The sequence below is a fragment of the Eumetopias jubatus genome, unplaced genomic scaffold (assembly GCF_037043125.1).
Source record: "Eumetopias jubatus isolate StellerSeaLion01/CBP00866 unplaced genomic scaffold, mEumJub1_p1.0 scaffold_52, whole genome shotgun sequence".
Classification (NCBI taxonomy): Eukaryota; Metazoa; Chordata; class Mammalia; order Carnivora; family Otariidae; genus Eumetopias; species Eumetopias jubatus.
In genome coordinates, this window is record NW_028274858.1 from 997,035 (window position 1) to 1,017,543 (window position 20,509).

The following is a 20,509-nucleotide window of genomic DNA, read 5'->3' on the forward strand; positions in this document are numbered from 1 at the left end:
AGTGCCATTTCCTCCCAGACCCCAAGCCAAGATAGCAGCACATGTGCAGGAACAAGTGTAAACACTCTTCGCCTATCTAGTTGGCACCATGAACTTCACCCCCACATTCTCCTGCAGATCCACACTACCCAACCCCTCCCATTACACAGGTGTCCATCCAAAGCATCTCCTGCCACAAAACACACTGCCAACAGCCCCAACAGTGAGATGTGACACTCCGAACTGACTCTTGCCCTGGGGAGAGTGAAAGATACACATGCACACGCGTGTGTCCACAGTCCCAGCAGCCAAATATTGGCTAGTAGTACAGAAAATGTGGACTGCCAATCGGTGCAAGGGCAGCCCTAGCAGGTATGACTGTTATTACTGCCCACTTTGGGAGCCTCAGTGCACACGGCAAGGATATCATCCTTCAAGTAGCCCCTGCACATGAGCTTAGGGCAGGCATTTTGCTGACTGCTGTCACCTTCCAACTTCTAGCACATGTTGCAGCAGGCTGGTCCCTTCAGAGCACAGGGTCAAAAACCTTCTTGGTGTAACAAGCACAGTGCTCAATTGCAGCCAAATGGACTGAAGGAAACTCTAGTCAGTCATGATAGTAAAGTGCACACAATCCACATAGAGACCTCCTTAGAGTACCTGGTTCTGGTGAACCGGGGCATTGTGCTGCTGGACACCACAGGACCTCTTCTTCAAAAAGCCAAGACTGTTAAGGTCAAGAAATGTAGCTTATTTTCCAAATACATAGGAAACAAGCACAGAGGGTTACACATAATTATGAGGTGGAGGAATATGTCCCAAAAGAACAAGGACAAAACTGCATCAAATTGCTAAATGAACAGAAATAATCAATATGACTGTTATAAATTCAAAGTAATGGCTGTAAGATATTCATGGGATTTGAGAAAAGTCTGTAGACTCTCAGTCATACAAAGACAGAACATATTGAAAAGAGACCCAGACTTAGATAAAGAACTCAGTAACTGAAATAAAATACAGTAGAGGGAAGCAATAGCATATAAGATGAGGCAGAGGAATGGATCAGGGAGCTAAAGGAGGATTAATGGAAAACAAAGATGAAGAGCAAAAAAGAAAGAAAATAAGAATAATAAAGTATATGACAAGGTGAAGGGAACTCACCGTATCATCAAGATTAATAACATTCACTTTATAAAGAATCCTGAAGGAGAGAGAAAAAGAGGGGCAGAAAATTTATTTGAAGAAATAATAGCTGAAAATTTCATTAATTTGGGGAAGGAAAGAGGTATCCAGATCCAGGAGGCACAAAGAAACCCTCCCCCCAAAAATCAAAGCAAGGAGGTGCAAACAAAGACACCTCATGGCAAAAAGTATTGATAAAGTGAGAATTATTTTAAAAAGCACTAGAAAGGAAACTTACATATAAGGGAAATGACATAAAACTATCAATAAATTTCTTAGAAACTTTGCAGGCCAGAGAGGTGTGGCATGTTACATTAAAAGTGCTGAAAGATACAAGAAAACTTAAAACAATATATTTATGCACACAATATAGGAGCACTGAAATACACAAAGCAACTCTTAAGAGCCATAAAGGAAGGTAATCAGTAATACAATAGAGGACTTCAAGACCTCACTCACATCAATGGATAGATTATCTAGCCAGAAAATCAACAAGGAAACAATGACTTTGAATAACACGATGTACCAGATGGACCTACCGGATATATTCAGAATATTTCATTTAAAAAATATTGGAATACACAATCTTTTCCAGTACATGAGGCATTCTCCAAAATGGATCCTACGTTAGGCCATAAAAAAGTCTCAAATTCAAAAAGATTGAAATTGTATCATGCATTTTTCTCACCACAATAGTATGAAACTAGGAAGCAATTGCAAGAAAAAAAGATGGAAAGGGCACAAATACTTGGAGGCTAAATAACATTCTACCAAATATTGAATAGATGAAACAAGAACTAAAAAAGGAAATCAAAAAAATATATGGAGAAAAATGAAAATAACCCACAATGATCCAGAATCTTTGGAATGCAGCAAAACAATTCTAAGAGGAGACATTATAACTATACAGGAATACATCACAGAGCAAGACAAATATCAAATAAAAAACAAAACATTACACTTAAAGGAACTAGGAAAACAAAAAGAAAAACCAAGCCAGTAGAAAGAAAAAAAAATAAAGATTAATCAAAAACAAATGAAATTTAAACTAAAAAACAAACAAAACCCAAGAAGACCAAATTAATGAATCCAGGAGCTGTTTTTTTGTTTTTTTTTTAAATTTTTTATTGTTATGTTAATCACCATACATTATATCATTAGTTTTTAATGCAGTGTTCCATGATTCACTGTTTGTGCATAACACCCAGTGCTCCACGCAGAACGTGCCCTCTTTAATAGCCATCACCAGGCTACCCATCCCCCCAACCCCCTCCCCTCCAGAACCCTCAGTTTGTTTTTCGGAGTACACCCTCTCTCATGCTTGGTCTCCCCCTCCGATTTCCCCCCTTTCATTCTTCCCCTCCTGCTATCTTCTTTTTATTTTTTCTTAACTTATATTGCATTATTTGTTTCAGAAGTACAGATCTGTGATTCAACAGTCTTGCACAATTCACGGCACTCACCATAGCACATACCCTCCCCAGTGTCTATCACCCAGCCACCCCATCCCCCCCACCACCCCCACTCCAGCAACCCTCAGTTTGTTTCGTGCGATTAAGAATTCCTCATATCAGTGAGGTCATATGATACATGTCTTTCTCTGATTGACTTATTTCACTCAGCATAACACCCTCCAGTTCTATCCACGTCGTTGCAAAAGGCAAGATCGCATTCCTTTCGAAGGCTGCATAATATTCCATTGTGTATATATACCACCACTTCTTTATCCATTCATCTGTCGATGGTCATCTTGGCTCTTTCCACAGTTTGGCTATTGTGGACATTGCTGCTATAAACATTGGGGTGCACATCCCTTCGGATCCCTACATTTCTATCTTTGTGGTAAATACCCAGTAGTGCAATTGCTGGATCTCCCTTGGGTGGGCAGAGGGGCGGGCCCTGGTCCTGCTGGGCTTCACGCTGAGGATGCAGAGAGAGGACTGAGGGACCCTGGACCCCCGCCCAGCCTCAGTCTGGAAAGGTCCGTGGCGGTGGAGGGGGGGGGGTGTTGGGAACACATGGTGAGTCCTGACTTCCGCATCTGGGTCTCAAAGACCCTGGATGCCTTGGCAGAAGGAGAAGGGCCTCCCTCGTTGGGCAGAGGGGAGGCCTCATGTCCTGCTGGGCTTTACGGTGAGGATGCAGAGGGAGGAGTGAAGGACCCTGGACCCCAGCACAGCGTCAGTCAGGGAAGGTCCATTGGGGGGAGGGGGGCTGATTGGAACACGTGGTGCGTCTGGACTTCTGAGTCCGTGTCTCAGAGAGACTGAGGTGAGGCCCTGATGAAAGGAGCAGATGCTCAGGTGGGCAGAGGGGAGGGCCCTGGTCAACCAGTGCTGGGGGGGTGGCTTGGGGAGGCCAGGGATAAACCCCGCAGGAGGACAGAGGGGAGCCCTGCAGAAGCCACCCATGATGTCAGTCTAAGGAGCCCTACCTGGGCGGGATGGGGACACGTGGCCAGTGCGGCGGACTTCTGCATCTAGGTCTCCCGAGAACCTGGGGTCCATGGTGGATCGAAGGAGCAGGGCCACCTTCAGGGGGGCAGAGGGGCAGGCCCAGGTCCTGTTGGGTTTACGCTGAAGTTACAGAGGGAGGACTGAGAGACCCTGGACCCCAGCCCAGAGTCAGTCCCTAGAGGCCTGAGTGGAGGACGGGGACACCCCGATTGTGTTCGTGCATGTACTTGTGTGTCCCCCACTCGCCCATCCGGGTGTCCCAGACACGGGATGCCCCAGTGCCCAGGAGCCGATCCGCAGGCAATAGGGACAGGCGGAGGCATAGGCACCCAGGGAGTCCTGGTGGAGATCAGAAGAAGGCCCGAGAGACCTAGACGCCCCATCTCAGCCTTGGGAAGCCCTGGGCTTCGTGGCCGCACGTGTTGGCCACAGACTTACCCCGGTGGGGTCAGGGCAGGGAGGGCCTTGGTGATGGCAGACCAGCTTGGGGACAGCAGCCAGAGCAGCCAGGGACCTGCCAGGGCTCGAAGCGAGGACCCCCAAGGGACTCCCCAGGGAGCCCGCAGGACTGCGGGCCTGATTCAGCCACGGGAGACTCCTGGGATGGAAGAGTCCACACAGTGCGTGGCCACTTTGGCCTCAGGGCCTCTGAGAACCCCTGGCCGTTTGGATGGAGCCCTGCCTCGAGTATGCGGGTGGGGGGCGGTGGCCCACGTGTTGCTGGGTGGAAATACGAGGACTGGAAGGAGGACTGCGGAATTGGGGACAGCGAACAGATTCGGTCCCGGGAGGCCCCGGGGCCAGATGGTCACCTAGGGCGTGCCCTGACTTCCCAGCCACGTCTCCTAGAGCCTGGGGTCTGGGTGGAAGGAGCAGGCTTCAGGGCCGCCCAAGCTGAGCCCGGTCCTGCCAGGATGGAAGGGGAGGATCAGAGGGAGGACTGACTGGGCCGCAGTACAGACAGGCCATGGAGGAGGCCCCTTGTGGAGGAGGAGCCCATGCCTCCTGTCCGGGGGTCCACATCTGGCTGTTAGAGCCTGAGGGCCTGTGGTGAGAAGGAGCGGGCCTGGGGTGGGGCGGGCCTGTGTGTGTGTGTGAGGGTGGAGTGCGGGATCGGGGGGGGGGCGGGGCACGGGTCCGGTTGATAGGGTGAGGACCCTGGGGGAGGACTGGCCATACCCCCTCCACCCCATCTCAGCAAAGAAGCCAGGGCACTGGAGTCTGGCCAGGCCCGATCCAGGGAGGATGGGTCAGCGGGGGCCCAACCTGGCACGCATGCTCGCTTGTCTCATGGGCCAGAAGGCGGGAGTCCTCGGGGAGCTGAGGTCTTGGTCTGAGGGGCACATGCCTTCTGTCTCACGTTGGGGACCTGGAAGAAGCACAGGCCCTGGCAGGAAGAAAGAAGATTAGCGTCCTGTGGGCCTGAGGGCATCCCCACCCCCAGGACAGAGGGGCCTGTCCCTACGACCAGCCCTTTGGGATCTTGCCGGGGGCTGAGGGGGTGGATGGAGACGTGGCCGTGGATGAGGACGTGCTGGCTCTTCACCCTCTTCTCGGAGCTCTCAGGGAGGTGAGGACCATGCTGGGAGAGGTCGGGGTCAGGTCATCTGGGGAAGCGCACCTGGGAGACACACAGGAGTCCCTGCTCCTGCCAAGAATCAGTGTGGGGACACCCGAGGGAGGAGTGAGTGACTCCCCACCCACCCCGCGGGACCAGGAAGGGATGGCCCAGAAGTCTGTGCAGCCCCTACCTGGAGGCCCTGGGAACCCTGGGTGGGGCCTGTCAGGCTGAGTCCTTCCTCCTCCCCAGATCCTTCCTCTCAGGATGGAGAGGGCCCGGGCCTGAGGGTCTGGACTCGGGTAGCAGAGGAGGCAAGTGCCCTGGCTCTGGGTCTGGCCTGATGGTGGGGGGCAGATGAGAAATGAGGGGATGCCTCCCACAGCAGGATCCTTAGGGCCCAAGGCTACCCTGCCGCTGCTGCCAGCCATGAGGAGACGGGCGATCGGTGGGCCAAGTTATTTCTCCTGACTTTTCCTTCTGGCGTCTCCCAGAGATGAGGCCTTGGCACCAGGAGGGTGGCCTATGGTCAACACAGGGAGTTTTCCCAGTCCTTCCGTGGGGTCAAGGTATAGATGGAGAGGTGCGCCCATCCCAGCACAGACGGCACCCGAGCTTGGCCGTCCCTGGGATCCCGAGACGAGCCCTTAGACCTCTGGCAGGCGTGGGCAGAGGTGGGCCCCCTGGCTTACCTTCTGTGGGGTCTCAGGGCTGGGCGGTCTTGCTGTGACCCTGTGGCCTCAGGCTGCGGGGGTGCGGCCCAGGCCCTGCCAGGGGAAATAGCAGTCCCCTGAGGGGCCAAGGAGGGGACCAGCCAGCTTGGACGGATGGGGACCTCACAGAGTGTGCCCCAGCCCTCCTGCCCCACTGGGGGCCGTGGGCTGTGCTCTGTGTCTGCACCCCGAAGTGACTCCTCCTTTTCTCCTCCAGGGGCTTCCAGAATTCAGAGTCGAGGCCTAGGTCTGAGGCAGGAGCCTCTAAGGTCCCAGAGCAGGGGAGGTGCAGGTGAGGGCCAGTGAACAAGGTGAGTTTCCTGCTCTGAGCATGGAGCCAGGGGCTCGCCCGCCCCCCCGCATAGGGGACCCCTCAGCACCCAAGTCCGATGCAGCGCACTGTCAGCTCCAGGACTTCAGGCCTCTGCTGCCTGGGCTGCACCCTGAGGAGCCATCCCACCTCTTTCTTCAGGTTCAGCTCGACACAAACACCATGCCCCTGGGTCAGAGGAGTGAGTTCTGGAAGCTGGAGGAAGACCCAGGCCCGGCCCAGGGCCTGGTGGAGGCACAGCAGTTGGGGGCTGGGGAGGAGAAGGTCCCCCGCAACCCCTCCTCCTTCTCCACCTTGGCCTCCTCCCAGTCCGCCGCCCCATCTGGCTCCTGCTCTGCCCTCTTTCTGGTCCCCTTGGTGGAGGGATCTGCTGCTGGGTTCCAGAGTCGTCCCCAGAGCTCTCTGAGTGCCTGCCCCTCCCCCACTGCCCAGGCAGCCACTGCCTGCAGCCAGCCTGACCAGGGCTCCAGCAGGTCCGATGAGGAGGGCGCCAGCCCCCGCGAGGAGCCTGAAGAAGCCCAGCCAGGGCTCCAAAACCTACTCCAGGGGAAGCTGGCCGAGCTGGTGGAGTTCCTGCTCCTCAAGTATCACATCAAGGAGCCGACCAGCCAGGCAGAGATGCTGGAGATCATCAGCCAGGATGCTCTGGATGCCTTCCTTGTGATCTTGGGCCAGGCCTCTGAGTGCTTGCAGCTGGTCTTTGGTATGGATGTGAAGGAAGTGGACCCCAGCGACCACTCCTACATTCTGGTCCCCATCCTGGGCCTCACCTACGATGGGATGCTGAGCGGTGAGCAGGGAGTGCCCAAGACTGGCATCCTGGTGGTGCTCCTGGGGGTGAGTCTCCTGCATGGCGACTGTGCCCCCGAGGAGGAGGTGTGGGAAATGCTAGGGGTCATGGGGGTGTATGCCGGCCAGGAGCACGTCATCTACAGGGAGCCTAGGGAGCTCCTCACCAAGGTTTGGGTGCAAGAAGGGTACGTGGAGTACTGGCAGGTGCCTGGCAGTGACCTTCCTGCTATGAGGTCCCGTGGGGTTCCAGGGCCCACGCCAAAACCAGCAAGTTGCAAATGCTGGAGTATTTGCTACAGGTCAGGCGCGGGCAGCTGGCTTCCTCCCTGGCCCTGTCTGAAGGGACTGTGAGAGATGAGGAAGAGGGGGCCTGAGCCCTGGGGTCCGCCAGGCCCTTTCCAGGCTTTGCTGGGTTCGGCAGCCTCTCATGCGGGGTGCTGGGCATGAAGTGAGGCCGCTTGCTGATTCTTCCCTGTGTGTGTGTGTGTGCCCGTGAAGACAGAGCTCTGGGTATTTTAAGGAGTGCAGGGCCAGGGAGGGTTGGGAGAAGAAAGCAGGGCAAGGAGCCTCCTGCAGGTGGGGGGGTTGTTTCCTGGGATGACTCCCACATCCAGAGCTTGGTGTCCTTGAGGAAGCTCTCCTGTGGGGTTCCTTGCCATAGAAGGTTTCAGCTGCTTCAGGGGCTGATTGTGTGAGTACCATCCACTCTGCAGCATTTGTTCTTACCCAGTCCAAGAGTTAAGAGTTTTATCATGTTCTTGGGGTGCCTGGGTCCTCTGTTGGTTAAGCGTCTGCCATCGGCTCAGGTCAGGATCTCAGGATCCTGGGATCACACCCCACATGGGGCTCCCCGCTCAGTGGAGACTCTGCTTCTCTCTCTCCCCTGTGTGTGCTTTCTCTTTCTCAAATAAATAAATAGCTTTAAGAAAAAGTTTTTCTTCATGCGCTGGACACCAGCCTGGAAACCTTGCCTACTTGCTTGGGCTCTCGACCGAAATCACAGGCCATTGGCCTAGGGATGGGTTGGAAAGGCACAAGAACGGAAGAAGTAAGGAACAGGGGTCAGAAGCTGAAGAGATAGAAGTTTGCTGGTTCTTGCTTCTGATGCCTTCCCGACCATCGTTGTGCAAATGCCAAAGGCAAGCACGCGCACACAAGCGTGGGGACGGGGGCAGGAGCGCCCAGGTTCTGTCAGGAGTCAAGGTGAGGACCAGAGGGAGGAATGAAGGACCCTGGACCCAGTAGGGAATGTCCTGGGAGGCCTCTGGGTGAGACAACAGTGACATGAGGTGTGTCCTGACTTCTGCTCTGTGTCCCAGAGACACTGAGCGCTTGTTGTGAGGAGTGGCCCTCAGGAGCAGGGTTGAGGGCACCGGCCATCCAGGGAGTCCAGATGGGGAACAGAGAGTAGGGCTAAGGGACCCGAAGGACCTATCTCAGGGAATCCCTGGACTTTGTAGCCTGACGCGACGTCCAGTCTTTGCCCGTGGCTCTCATGGCAGTGAGGGTTTTGGTCGGAGGGAACAGGCCTGGAGACAGCAGAGACAGCATCACCAGCGGTGCTGCGGCTCATGCTGAGATCCCTGAGGGAGGGCTCAGGGAGGGACCTGGACTCCAGAACAGGGACAACGCACTGAAGCCTGCCCCTGCTGTCCGCCCTGGGAGGCCTGTTTGTGCCAAGTCCACAGGCGGTGTGTCAGGACGTCCGCATCCTGGTCTGACAGAGGCTGGGGGCCTGCTTTAAAAAACCAGGGGTCAGGACCTAATGGAGGAAGACCCAGGCCTGGCACAGGGCCTGGTGGAAGCACAGCTGTCGGGGGCTGGGGAAGAGGAGGTCCCAGCAGCTTAGATGAGGAGGGTTCGAGCACCTGGGAGGAGCCGGAAGTCACGCAACCCTCTCTCCAGGACAAACTCCACGTGAAAGTGGCTGCCCTGGTGGAGTTCCTGCTCCTCAAATACCGCAACAAGCAGCCGACCCGCCAGGCAGAGATGCTCGAGATCGTCAGCAAAGATTACCAGGATGACTTCCCAGTGATCTTGGGCCAAGCCTCCGAGTGCATGCGGCTGGTCTTTCTCATGGACGTGAAGAAAGCGGACCGCAGTGACCACTCCTACAACCTGGTCAATGCCCTGGGTCTCATCTGTGATGGGATGCTGAGCGGTGAGCATGACATGCCCAAGACCGGCCTCCTGGTTTTGGTCCTGGGGGTGAGCCCCCTGCATGGCGACCGTGCCCCCGAGGAGGAGGTGTGGGAAACGCTGGGGGTCATGGGGGTGTATGCCGGTCAGGAGCACATCATTCTATGGGGAGCCCAGGGAGCTCTCACCAAAGTCTGGGTGCAGGAAGGGTACCTGGAGTACCGGCAGGTGCCTGGCAGCGACCCTGACCGCTACGAGTTCCCGTGGGGTCCCAGGGCCCATGCTGAACCAGCAAGGTTCAAGTGCTGGAGTATGTGCTCCGGGTCAGGCACGGGCAGCTGGCTTCCTCCCTGGCCCTGTCTGAAGGAGCTGTGAGAGATGAGGGAGAGGAGGCCTGAGTCCCAGTGGCGGCCAGGCCCTTTCCAGGCTTTGGTGGGGTCGGCAGCTTCTCCTGCGGGGTGCTGGGCATGAAGTGAGGCCACATTTTGGTTCTTCCCTGTGTGTGTGTGAAAAGAGAGAGCCCCGGGAGTTCTAAGTAAGGCAGGGCCAGGGAGGGTTGGGGGAAGAAAGCAGGGTGAAGAGCCAGCCTCTCTGGGGGCCTGTTCTCTGCGATGACTCTGACATCCAGAGCTTGGGTTTCTTGAGGAAGCTCTCAAATGTTGTTCCTTGGAGTAGAAGTTTTAACCAGCTTCGGCAGGTAAATGTGTGCGTGACATCCACCCCACAGCATTTGGACTTGCCCAGTTCAAGAGTTTTAAGAGTTTTGTCATGTTCTGGAAATAAGGTGGGAGATCTTCCCTCCTTGTTTGGGTTCTGGAATGAAATCACGGGGCATTGGCATAGGAATTTGTTGGAAAGTTGGAAAAATGGAGCAGTCAAGTGACGGGGTCAGGAAATACGGAAATAAAAGATTATTCATTTTTGCTTCTTACTCCTTCTCGTCATTCTGCAAATTAACATAGATGCGTGCGCCTTCACTCACTTAGTTCTTCAAGAAAGGAGGAGAAATGACATCTCAGCACAGAGGGAGCCCTGCTCACTGGCTCCTTGATTCCCAGACATGGGCTGAGCTCTGCTCTCTGGAAGGCCCTGTGTGTGAGCAGTGAGGATATTAGGAAAAGCAGGACACGTTCCACACTTAGGGGACAGTCTAGCAGCTGCACTCATGGCAGGAAAGTGGGGAGAGGTGCCCTGAGACCTGCAGAAGAAACGGAAGAAGGGTGAGGGAGTGCGGCTCCCGGGGCAAGCACTGCAGTGGAAGTGCCCCTGGCCTGGGTGGCTCAGGGTGTCGGGTCACCGTGCTTCCTTCTGTGCAGCTGATCACCGTGAACCTGGGGGGTGACAGTGGCCCTACTTGGAGACAGGGTACCTTAGAGGTGGGAGCAAAGTCTGAAATGGATAATTGCTCTGACATGTTCCTTCTGGATCATGGACAAACCAGGGAGAAATCTCCTCCTGGGGCAGGAAAAGAAGATATCCTGCACTCCCATCCCAAGGCCGTTGAACACAGTGCACAGACTAGGTGTTTTATATCCGTCATCTGCAAGTATTTCTGGAGAAATACAGTGATATTCCTTTGAAGTGGAGCCCAGAAGACTCTAGACTGGCACTCTTGTCCTGACCATGCAAAGCCGGAACCCACTGCTTAAAAAGTCATTTTAGTTTGATTATCTGGAGTGTAATTTGGACAGCTATAAGTAAGCAAGGTCTAGGTTTTGGTGGGGGGAGAAATGAGTGAAAGGAGTGGTTTGGTGGAAGAGCAGCTGGAGGGAGGGAAGGAGCTGGTCTTTGACTCACATTCTAGGAGCTTTGTATTGTGTCCAGCTGGGACAATTCCCTCACACCTGAATGCCACACATATTCTCATATATCTCACATATATCCTCTGATTTAGAAAATGGATTGAGTTTTACTTATGAAGCACCCTCTTTGGCTGATTAGCTATTCCATGTCCTATTGAGCTGCACATTCTCTAACATGACCTCGGTAACAAAAATAAAATAAAATAAAATAACCCAGAGGAGAGAGTGGAAGGCCCTGGGATCAAAACAACACTTGAAATCACTGCCATTCATCAAAGTTCCAATATGTGCCAAGCACTGTGCAAGGTGCTTTCCATATATCACATGCATTCCTGCAGTCCTGCAAGACGGGGCTTATCAAACTCACTCACTAACTCACTCACTTCAGAAAGAACCTTAGGCTCCTGGGACTTAGTCATTTTCCCAGGATCACGTGGCTAGTGAGTGACAGGGCAGCGACTAGAACCCGAGTCTGAATTCATGTAGAGTCCACACTGTTCCCACCCACTGCAGCCTGTGGCCAACCTTCCGAGTCCTACATCATTCCTGAGGACAGCATGGTGTCTTCCAGGTGACAAAAAGAAGAATGCTGTGGCTAAGGTACTAAAAAACCTGTTGCTAAGGAAGGAAGGTGACAATGAGAATCAAACAGGTTTTGGGTACTGTCTGTGGGCTTTATTAACCTAGAGTTCTTCTGCCTGAACCTCAGAGTTCTTTGAGAACTGACTGCCCAGGCGCTGGCATTTTTTGCAGACCTAGCACTTTCCCGAATTACAGCAGCCTTTCCCTGGTATTCCCCTGTGTGCTCTTCTGTCTCACTCTTGAACCTGGCCTGCTAACGAGCTCAGCACTGGTCCCCATGGAACAGCTAGGAATCACCTTCTCTCCCCCAACATAGAAACTTACTCTCTGTAGTAATCCTCTGGTCACTAAATGAAGAAGTGAATCCTCCCTGCTGGGATCACAGAATCGTTTGAAAATTAGATGTCATCCTGTACTTGAAAGTATCTGTCACACAGGAGGTGCTTGAAAATTTCAAAGAATTCCAAGGCAAACTGACCTCAAAAACTCCTCCCCTGGGATGCCTGGGTGGCTCAGTCAGTTAAGCATCTGCCTTTGGCTCAGGTCATGATCCCAGGGTCCTGGGCTCGAGTCCCACATCAGGCTCCCTGCTCAATGGGAAGCCTGCTTCTCCCTCTGCCCGCTGCTCCCCCTGCTTGTGCAATCTCTTTCTCTCTCTCTCTCACTGACAAATAAATAAGATCTAAAAAAAAAACTCCTCCCAGCAATAAAGTCAGTCATAACAAATTATAATAGTTGCATTTTGTTAAGCCCCTACTGTGTAACAATACATGGGAGAAACTTTAATGTTCATCCATAGTGTGTCTTGCTTTCCTTCCAGAATACAGGGGACACAACCTTGCCAGTCCCCTTGTAGTTAGGGAGGGTTGTGTGATGACCCTTTGCCATGGAGATGTGAGAAGCATTGTTTCTCACGTCCAGGCGTTTGCGAGCCAGTATGTCCACTCCATGCTGTCTCCCTTGATTCACCAGCAAACATGGTGACCCCGTGTTGAGATAGGGGAGCCACAAGATGAAAGCAACCTGGACCCAGGGTCTAGGAAAAGCAGAGGGCCCCTGCCAAACTGTATCAGAATTTGTGTGCACAAAGATGCACTTCTGTTGTGTTAGCCCTTCAAATGTCACAGTTTGTTGCATCAGTTAGCAGTTACTTTCATGCAGCCGCTTTTTTTGTTAGGCTTATCTAGCAATTTTACTTAAGAAGGTACTAGTGCATATCTTCCTATTGCAAAAAAACTTCTAAAAATACAGATGAGTCACAATATCCCCTTTTCAACGTTCCTCCACAATTCAGCCTCCTCCTCAGAAGTCACCATGACTAACAATCTAGTGTGTATTTTTATTTTTTTTATTTAAAATATTTTCTTTTCTTTGAGAGAGATAAAGAGTGTGTGATGGAGGGAGGGGCAAATAGAGAGAGAGAGAGAGAGACCCTCAAGCCGGCTCCATGCAGAGCCCGATTCGGAGCTTGGTCTCAGTACCCAGAGATCATGACTTGAACCGAAATCAAGAGTCGGACGCTTAACCAGCTGAGCCACCCAGGCGCCCCTAGTGTGTGTTATTCTAAAGGTGACTATGGCTTTTTCATAGATATGCTCTACAAATATATTGTTTTTATTCAACCTAACCCGTAATACTGTGCATATTGATCTGCCACTACCTTTTGTCACTTAATAAAATGGATGCAGGATCTTCCAATAACAGCACATATACACCTACCTCACTTTTGAAAGTATTCCCTGGAATGTTAAAGTTTGTATATACCATAATTAATCACATACACAATTTTTTCCTGGTGGAAACAAGTTGTTTTCCCTTTATCGTATGACTAATAAAATGAAAACAACATCTTTGACCTGAATCCTTGGGTAGATATGAATGTTTTCTAATAAGATATACATACTAACACAGACATTGGGTTAGAGTGGAGAGGGTGTGAATTGTTTAACATTTCATAAATGCGTCTGAAATTTTATTCCACAAGTGCTATACCAGTTTGCATTCCCATAATTAATTTCAATAGCTCCAAAATTGCAATACTTAGGTATAAATCTAATAAGATATGCACAGGATCTGTATGCTGAAAACACAGAATGCTGATAAAAGTAATCAAGACTTAAATAGTAAGTTCAGAGATATACTGTGTTCATGGACTGGTAGACTCACATAGTGAAGATGTCAATTCTCACTAAATTGATCTATACATTCAAAACAATCCAATCAAAATTCTACCAGGATGTTTTTGGATATAAACTAGCTGATTCAACAAGTTTATGGAAAGGCAAAGGAAATAGTATAGCTAAAACAACTATGAAAAAGTAGAATAAAGTCAGAAGAATCACACTACTTGATTTTAAGATAAAGCTATGATAATCCAGGTGGTGTGGTATTGGGGGGCGGAGCAAGATGGCGGAGGAGTAGGAGACCTAGATTTCGTCTGGTCTCAGGAATTCAGCTGAACAGCGATCAAACCATTCTGAACACCTACGAACTCAACAGGAGATCGAAGAGGAGAGTAGCAACAACTCTCTGAACAGAGAAGCAACCACTTACTGGAAGGTAGGACCTGCGGAGAAGTGAATCCAAGGCGATATTCAGGAGGATAGACGGCGAGGGAGGGGCCTCCACTGGCCGCTTCTGGCAAGTGATAGAGCCGCGGAGCACAAAATCGGAACTTTTAGAAGTTGGCTCGGCGGAGGGACGTCGCTGCAGTGGCTAAGCAGGGGGTGGAACCCTCGCGGGACAGTGTGGTCTCAGGACCCTTGGGGTCAGAGAAAGACCGGGGGTGCCTGAGTGCGCCAGAGCTCCCAGGTATCGGAGCAGAGAAGCTGGCTGCAGAGACGGAGCTGAGGCGCGGGCTCTCAGCTCGGGGTTGCCATAAACTGTGATCCGCGGCCCAGTCAGGCCACTGCTCCTCCAGCAGGGACCCAAGAAGCGGCAGAGCTGGGGAGACTCCCCTTCCTTCCTGGGCAGGAGTGGCGCGGGAGCGCACCGCAGGGATCTGCTGGGTTTGGAAACTCCACACGGGGTCGGGTGCCAGAGATAGCAACGCTCGATCACAGGCCGGGTGAGCACGGAGTGCGGCCGGAGACCAGGGAGATGGGAGTGACTGCTTTTCTCTGAGGGCACACTGAGGAGCGGGGCCCCGAGTTCTCAGCTCCTCCAGGTGGAGATTGGGAGGCCACCATTTTTGCCCTGGTCCTCCAAGGCTGTACGGAGAGCTTGCAGGAAACAAAAGCTCCTGAGAGCGAACCTGAGCAGCTTCCTTAGCCCGGACCTACAAGGGTGGGGCAACTTAGCCTCCGGCAAAGACATTTGGAAACCACAGTAACAGGCCCCTCCCCCAGAAGACCAGCACAAACAGCCAGCAAGCCAAGACCAAGTTTAACGATCAAGGAGCACGGGAGAACTCCAGCGCTAGGGGAATACTGCACGTAGAATTCATAGCTATTTTTTACCATGATTCATTATTTCATCAAAGTTAAATTTTGTTAACTGTTTTTTTTTTTATTTTTCTTTTTCCCTTTTTCAACCAACATCTTATCAATCCCTTTTTTTAAAAAAAAAAACATTTTTTATTTTTCATTTTTAGAGTCATATTTTGTCCTTTCATAGAAGTTACACTTACTTTTGGCATATATATGTAAGTTGTTCTCTCTTTAAAATTTTGAGATACAGTTTCTTCTAACAGATCAAAATATACCCCAAATCACTAGTGTATGGCTTTGTTCTAGTCTCCTGCCTGATCACGTTCTCTCCCTTTTTCCTTTTTTTTTTTTCTTAAATCTTCTTTCTTTTTTCAAACAACTTCTTATCTATTCAAGTCCTTTTATAAAATCTTTTATAATTTTGATCTTTACAGTCATCTTCCATCCCTTCATTGTGTCAACCATTATTTTGTACATATGTCTTTCTTCCTTTAAAATTTTAGGAGGCACTTTTTTTTAACAGACCAAAATACTCCCAAAATCTAGTGTGTGGCACTGATCTATGCACTAGCCTGATCATATTTGATCATATTCTGCTTTTTTTGTATTATTCTGTTTTTTGTTTTTGTCTTTTTTTTTCTCTTTCTTTTTTCTTTCTTTCCCTTTCTTTTCCCCTGGTTTCAGGTCTTTTCTGATTTGTATACAGTATATTTGCTGGGGACGCTGTAAACCTGTTAGCATTTTGTTCTCTCATTCATCTATTCTCCTCTGGACAAAATGACAAGACGAAAAAAATCACCTCAGCAAAATGAACAAGAGGTAGTACCGTCAGCCAGGGACCTACTCAATACAGACATTAGTACGATGTCAGACCTAGAATTCAGAATCATGACTTTAAAGATACTACCTGGGCTTGAAAAAAGTGTGGAAGTTATGAGAGAAACCCTTTCTGGAGAAATAAAAGAACTAAAATCTAAACAAGTCGAAATCAAAAAGGCTATTGATGAGGTGCAATCAAAAATGGGGGCACTAAATGCTATGATAAATGAAGCAGAAGAGAGAATCAGTGATATAGAAGACCAAATGATGGACAATAAAGAGGCTGAGAAAAAGAGAGAGAAACAACTACAGGATCACGAGGGCAGAATTCGAGAGATAAGTGATATGATAAGACGAAACAACATTAGAATAATTGGGATCCCAGAAGAAGAAGAGAGAGAGAGGGGGGCAGAAGGTATATTGGAGCAAATTATAGCAGAGAACTTCCCTAATGTAAGGAAGGAAACAGGCATCAAAATCCAGGAGGCACAGAGAACCCCTCTCAAAATCAATAATAATAGGTCAACACCCCGACATCTAATAGTAAAACTTACGAGTCTCAGGACAAAGAGAAAATCCTGAAAGCATCTCGGGAGAAGAGATATGTAACCTACAATGGTAGAAACATTAGATTGGCAACAGACCTATCCACAGAGACCAGGCAGGCCAGAAAGGACTGGCAAGATATCTTCAGAGCACTAAACGAGAAAAATATGCAGCCAAGAATACTATATCCAGCTAGGCTGTCATCGAAAATAGAAGGAGAGATTAAAAGCTTCCAGAACAAACAAAAACTAAAGGAATTTAGAAACTAAAACAAAGACTGTAATAAGAGATGAGGAAGGACACTATATCCTACTTAAAGAGTCTATCCAACAAGAAGATCTAACAATTGTAAATATCTATGCCCCAAACATGGGAGCAGCCAATTATATAAGGCAATTAATAACAAAAGCAAAGAAACACATTGACAACAATACAATAATAGTGGGGGACTTTATGACCCCCCTGACTGAAATGGACAGCTCATCTAAGCAAAAGAGCAACAAGGAAATAAAGACTTTAAATGACACACTGGACCAAATGGACTTCACAGACATATTCAGAACATTTCATCCCAAAGCAACGGAATACACATTCTTCTCTAGTGCCCATGGAACATTCTCCAGAATTGATCACATCCTAGGTCACAAATCAGGTCTCAACCGGTACCAAAAGATTGGGATCATTCCCTGCATATTTTCAGACCACAATGCTTTGAAACTAGAACTCAATCACAAGAGGAAAGTCGGAAGGAACTCCAATACATGGAGGCTAAAGAGCATCCTACTAAAGAATGAATGGGTCAACCAGGAAATTAAAGAAGAATTAAAAAAATTCATGGAAACCAATGAAAATGAAAACACAACTGTCCAAAAATCTTTGGGATGCAGCAAAGGAAGTCCTGAGAGGAAAGTATATAGCAATACAAGCCTTTCTCAAGAAACAAGAAAGGTCTCAAATACACAACTTAACCCTACACCTAAAGGAGCTGGAGAAAGAACAGCAAATAAAGCCTAAACCCAACAGGAGCAGAGAAATAATAAAGATCAGAGCAGAAATCAATGAACTAGAAACCAAAAGAACAGTAGAACAGATCAACGAAACTAGGAGTTGGTTCTTTGAAAGAATTAACAAGATGGATAAACCCCTGGCCAGACTGATCCAAAAGAAAAGAGAAATGACCCAAATCAACAAAATCATGAATGAAAGAGGAGAGATCACAACCAACACCAAAGAAATACAAACAATTATAAGAACATATTATGAGCAACTCTATGCCAGCAAATTAGATAACCTGGAAGAAATGGGTGCATTCCTAGAGATGTATCAACTACCAAAATTGAACCAGGAAGAAATAGAAAACCTGAACAGACCTATAACCACTAAGGAAACTGAAGCAGTCATCCAAAATCTCCCAAGAAACAAAAGCCCAGGGCCAGATGGCTTCCCAGGGGAATTCTATCAGACATTTAAAGAAGATTTAATACCTATTCTCCTGAAATTGTTCCAAAAAATAGAAATGGAAGGAAAACTTCCAAATTCATTTTATGAGGCCACCATTACCTTGATCCCAAAACCAGACAAAGACCCCATCAAAAAGGAGAATTACAGACCAATATCCTTGATGAACATGGATGCAAAAATTCTCACCAAAATACTAGCCAATAGGATCCAACAGTACATTAAAAGGATTATTCACCACGACCAAGTGGGATTTATCCCTGGGCTGCAAGGCTGGTTCAACATCCGCAAATCAATCAACGTGATACAATACATTAACAAAAGAAAGAACAAGAATCATATGATCCTCTCAATAGATGCACAAAAAGCATTTGACAAAGTACAGCATCCTTTCTTGATCAAAACTCTTCAGAGTATAGGGATACAGGGTAAATACCTCAATATCATAAAAGCCATCTATGAAAAACTTACAGCGAATATCATTCTCAATGGGGAAAAGCTGAGAGCTTTTCCCCTAAGGTCAGGAACGCGGCAGGGATGTCCACTCTCACCACTGCTATTCAACATAGTATTAGAAGTCCTAGCCACAGCAATCAGACAACAAAAAGAAATCAAAGGCATCCAAACCGGCAAAGAGGAAGTCAAACTCTCACTCTTTGCAGATGATATGATACTTTATGTGGAAAACCCAAAAGACTCCACCCCAAAACTGCTAGAACTCATACAGGAATTCAGTCAAGTAGCAGGGTATAAAATCAATGCACAGAAATCAGTGGCATTCCTATACACCAACAACAAGACAGAAGAGAGACAAATCAAGGAGTCGATCCCATTCACAATTGCACCCAAAACCATAAGATACCTAGGAATAAATTTAACCAAAGAGGCAAAGGATCTGTACTCAGAAAACTATAAAATACTCAGGAAAGAAATTGAAGAAGACACAAAGAAATGGAAAAACGTTCCATGCTCATGGATTGGGAGAACCAACATTGTGAAGATGTCAATGCTACCTAGAGCAATCTACACATTCAATGCAATCCCCATCAAGATACCATCCACTTTTTTCAAAGAAATGGAACAAATAATCCTAAAATTTGTATGGAACCAGAAGAGACACCAGAGGAATGTTGAAAAAGAAAAGCAAAGCTGGCGGCATCACAATTCCGGACTTCCAGCTCTATTACAAAGCTGTCATCATCAAGACAGTATGGTACTGGCACAAAAACAGACACATAGATCAATGGAACAGAATCGAGAGCCGAGAAATGGACCCTCAACTCTGTGGTCAACTTATCTTTGACAAAGCAGGAAAGAATGTCCAATGGCAAAAAGACAGTCTCTTCAACAAATGGTGTTGGGAAAATTGGACAGCCACATGCAAAAGAATGAAATAGGACTCTTTCTTTCACCATACACAAAAATTAGCTCAAAATGGATTAATGGATTAAATGTGAGACTTGAATCCATAAAACTCCTAAAAGAAAACATATACAGTAAAATCGCCTTGACATCCGCCTTGGTAACATATTTATGGATATGTCTCTTCAGGCAATGGAAAGAAAAGTGAAAACAAACTGTTGGGACTACATCAAAATTAAAAGCTTCTGCACAGCAAAGGAAATCACTGACAAAACAAAAAGGCAATCTACTGAATGGGAAAATTTACTGGCAAATGATTCATCTGATAAGAGGTTAATATCCAAAATATATAAAGAACTTATACAATTCATCACCAAAACAAATGAACAATCCAATTAAAAAATGGGCAGAGGATCTGAATAGGCCTTTTCCCAAAGAAGACATCCATGTGGCCAAAAGACACATGAAAAGATCTCAACATCACTCATCATCAGGGAAATACAAATGAAAACCACATTGAGATATCACCTCACACCGGTCTGAGTGGCTAAAATTAACAACACAGGAGACAACAGGTGTTGGTGAGGATGCAGAGAAAGGTGAACCCTCTTGCACTGTTGATGGGAATGCAAACTGGTACATGTTGGTACTTGTACAACATGTACATGGTACAGTACTTGTACTGTTGATGGGAATGCAAACTGGTACAGCCACTCCGGAAAACAGTAAGGAGGTTCCTCAAAAATTAAAAACAGAATTACCATATGATCCAATAATTCCACTCCTGGGTATTTACCCAAAGAAAATAAAAACACTAGTGATAAAGATATCTACACCCCTATCTCTACTGCAGCATTATTTACAATATCCAAAATACGGAGGTAACCCAAGGGTCTCCCTAGATGGATAATGAAGATGTCACACACACACACACACACACACACACACACACACACACACACACAGTGGAATATTACTCAGCCACAAAAAAGAATGAACTCTTGCCTTTCGCAAGCATGTGGATGGAGCTAGAGGGTATTAATGCTAAGTGAAATAAGCCAGAGAAAGACAAACACTACATGACTTCACTTATATGCAGAACCTAAAAAACTAAGCAAACGAACAAACAAAAAGGAGAAACAGACCCATAAATACAGAGAACTGATGGCTGCCAGAGGGGAGAGGGTTGGGGGAGGGGCAAAATGGATGAAGGGGTGTGGGTGATACAGGCTTCCAGTATGGAACAAATAAATCATGGAGAGAAAAGTTACAGCATAGGGAATATGGTCAATGGTATTGTAATACCAACACAGATGGAAGCTACACTGGTGGTGAGTATAACATTAATTTGTCAAATCACTA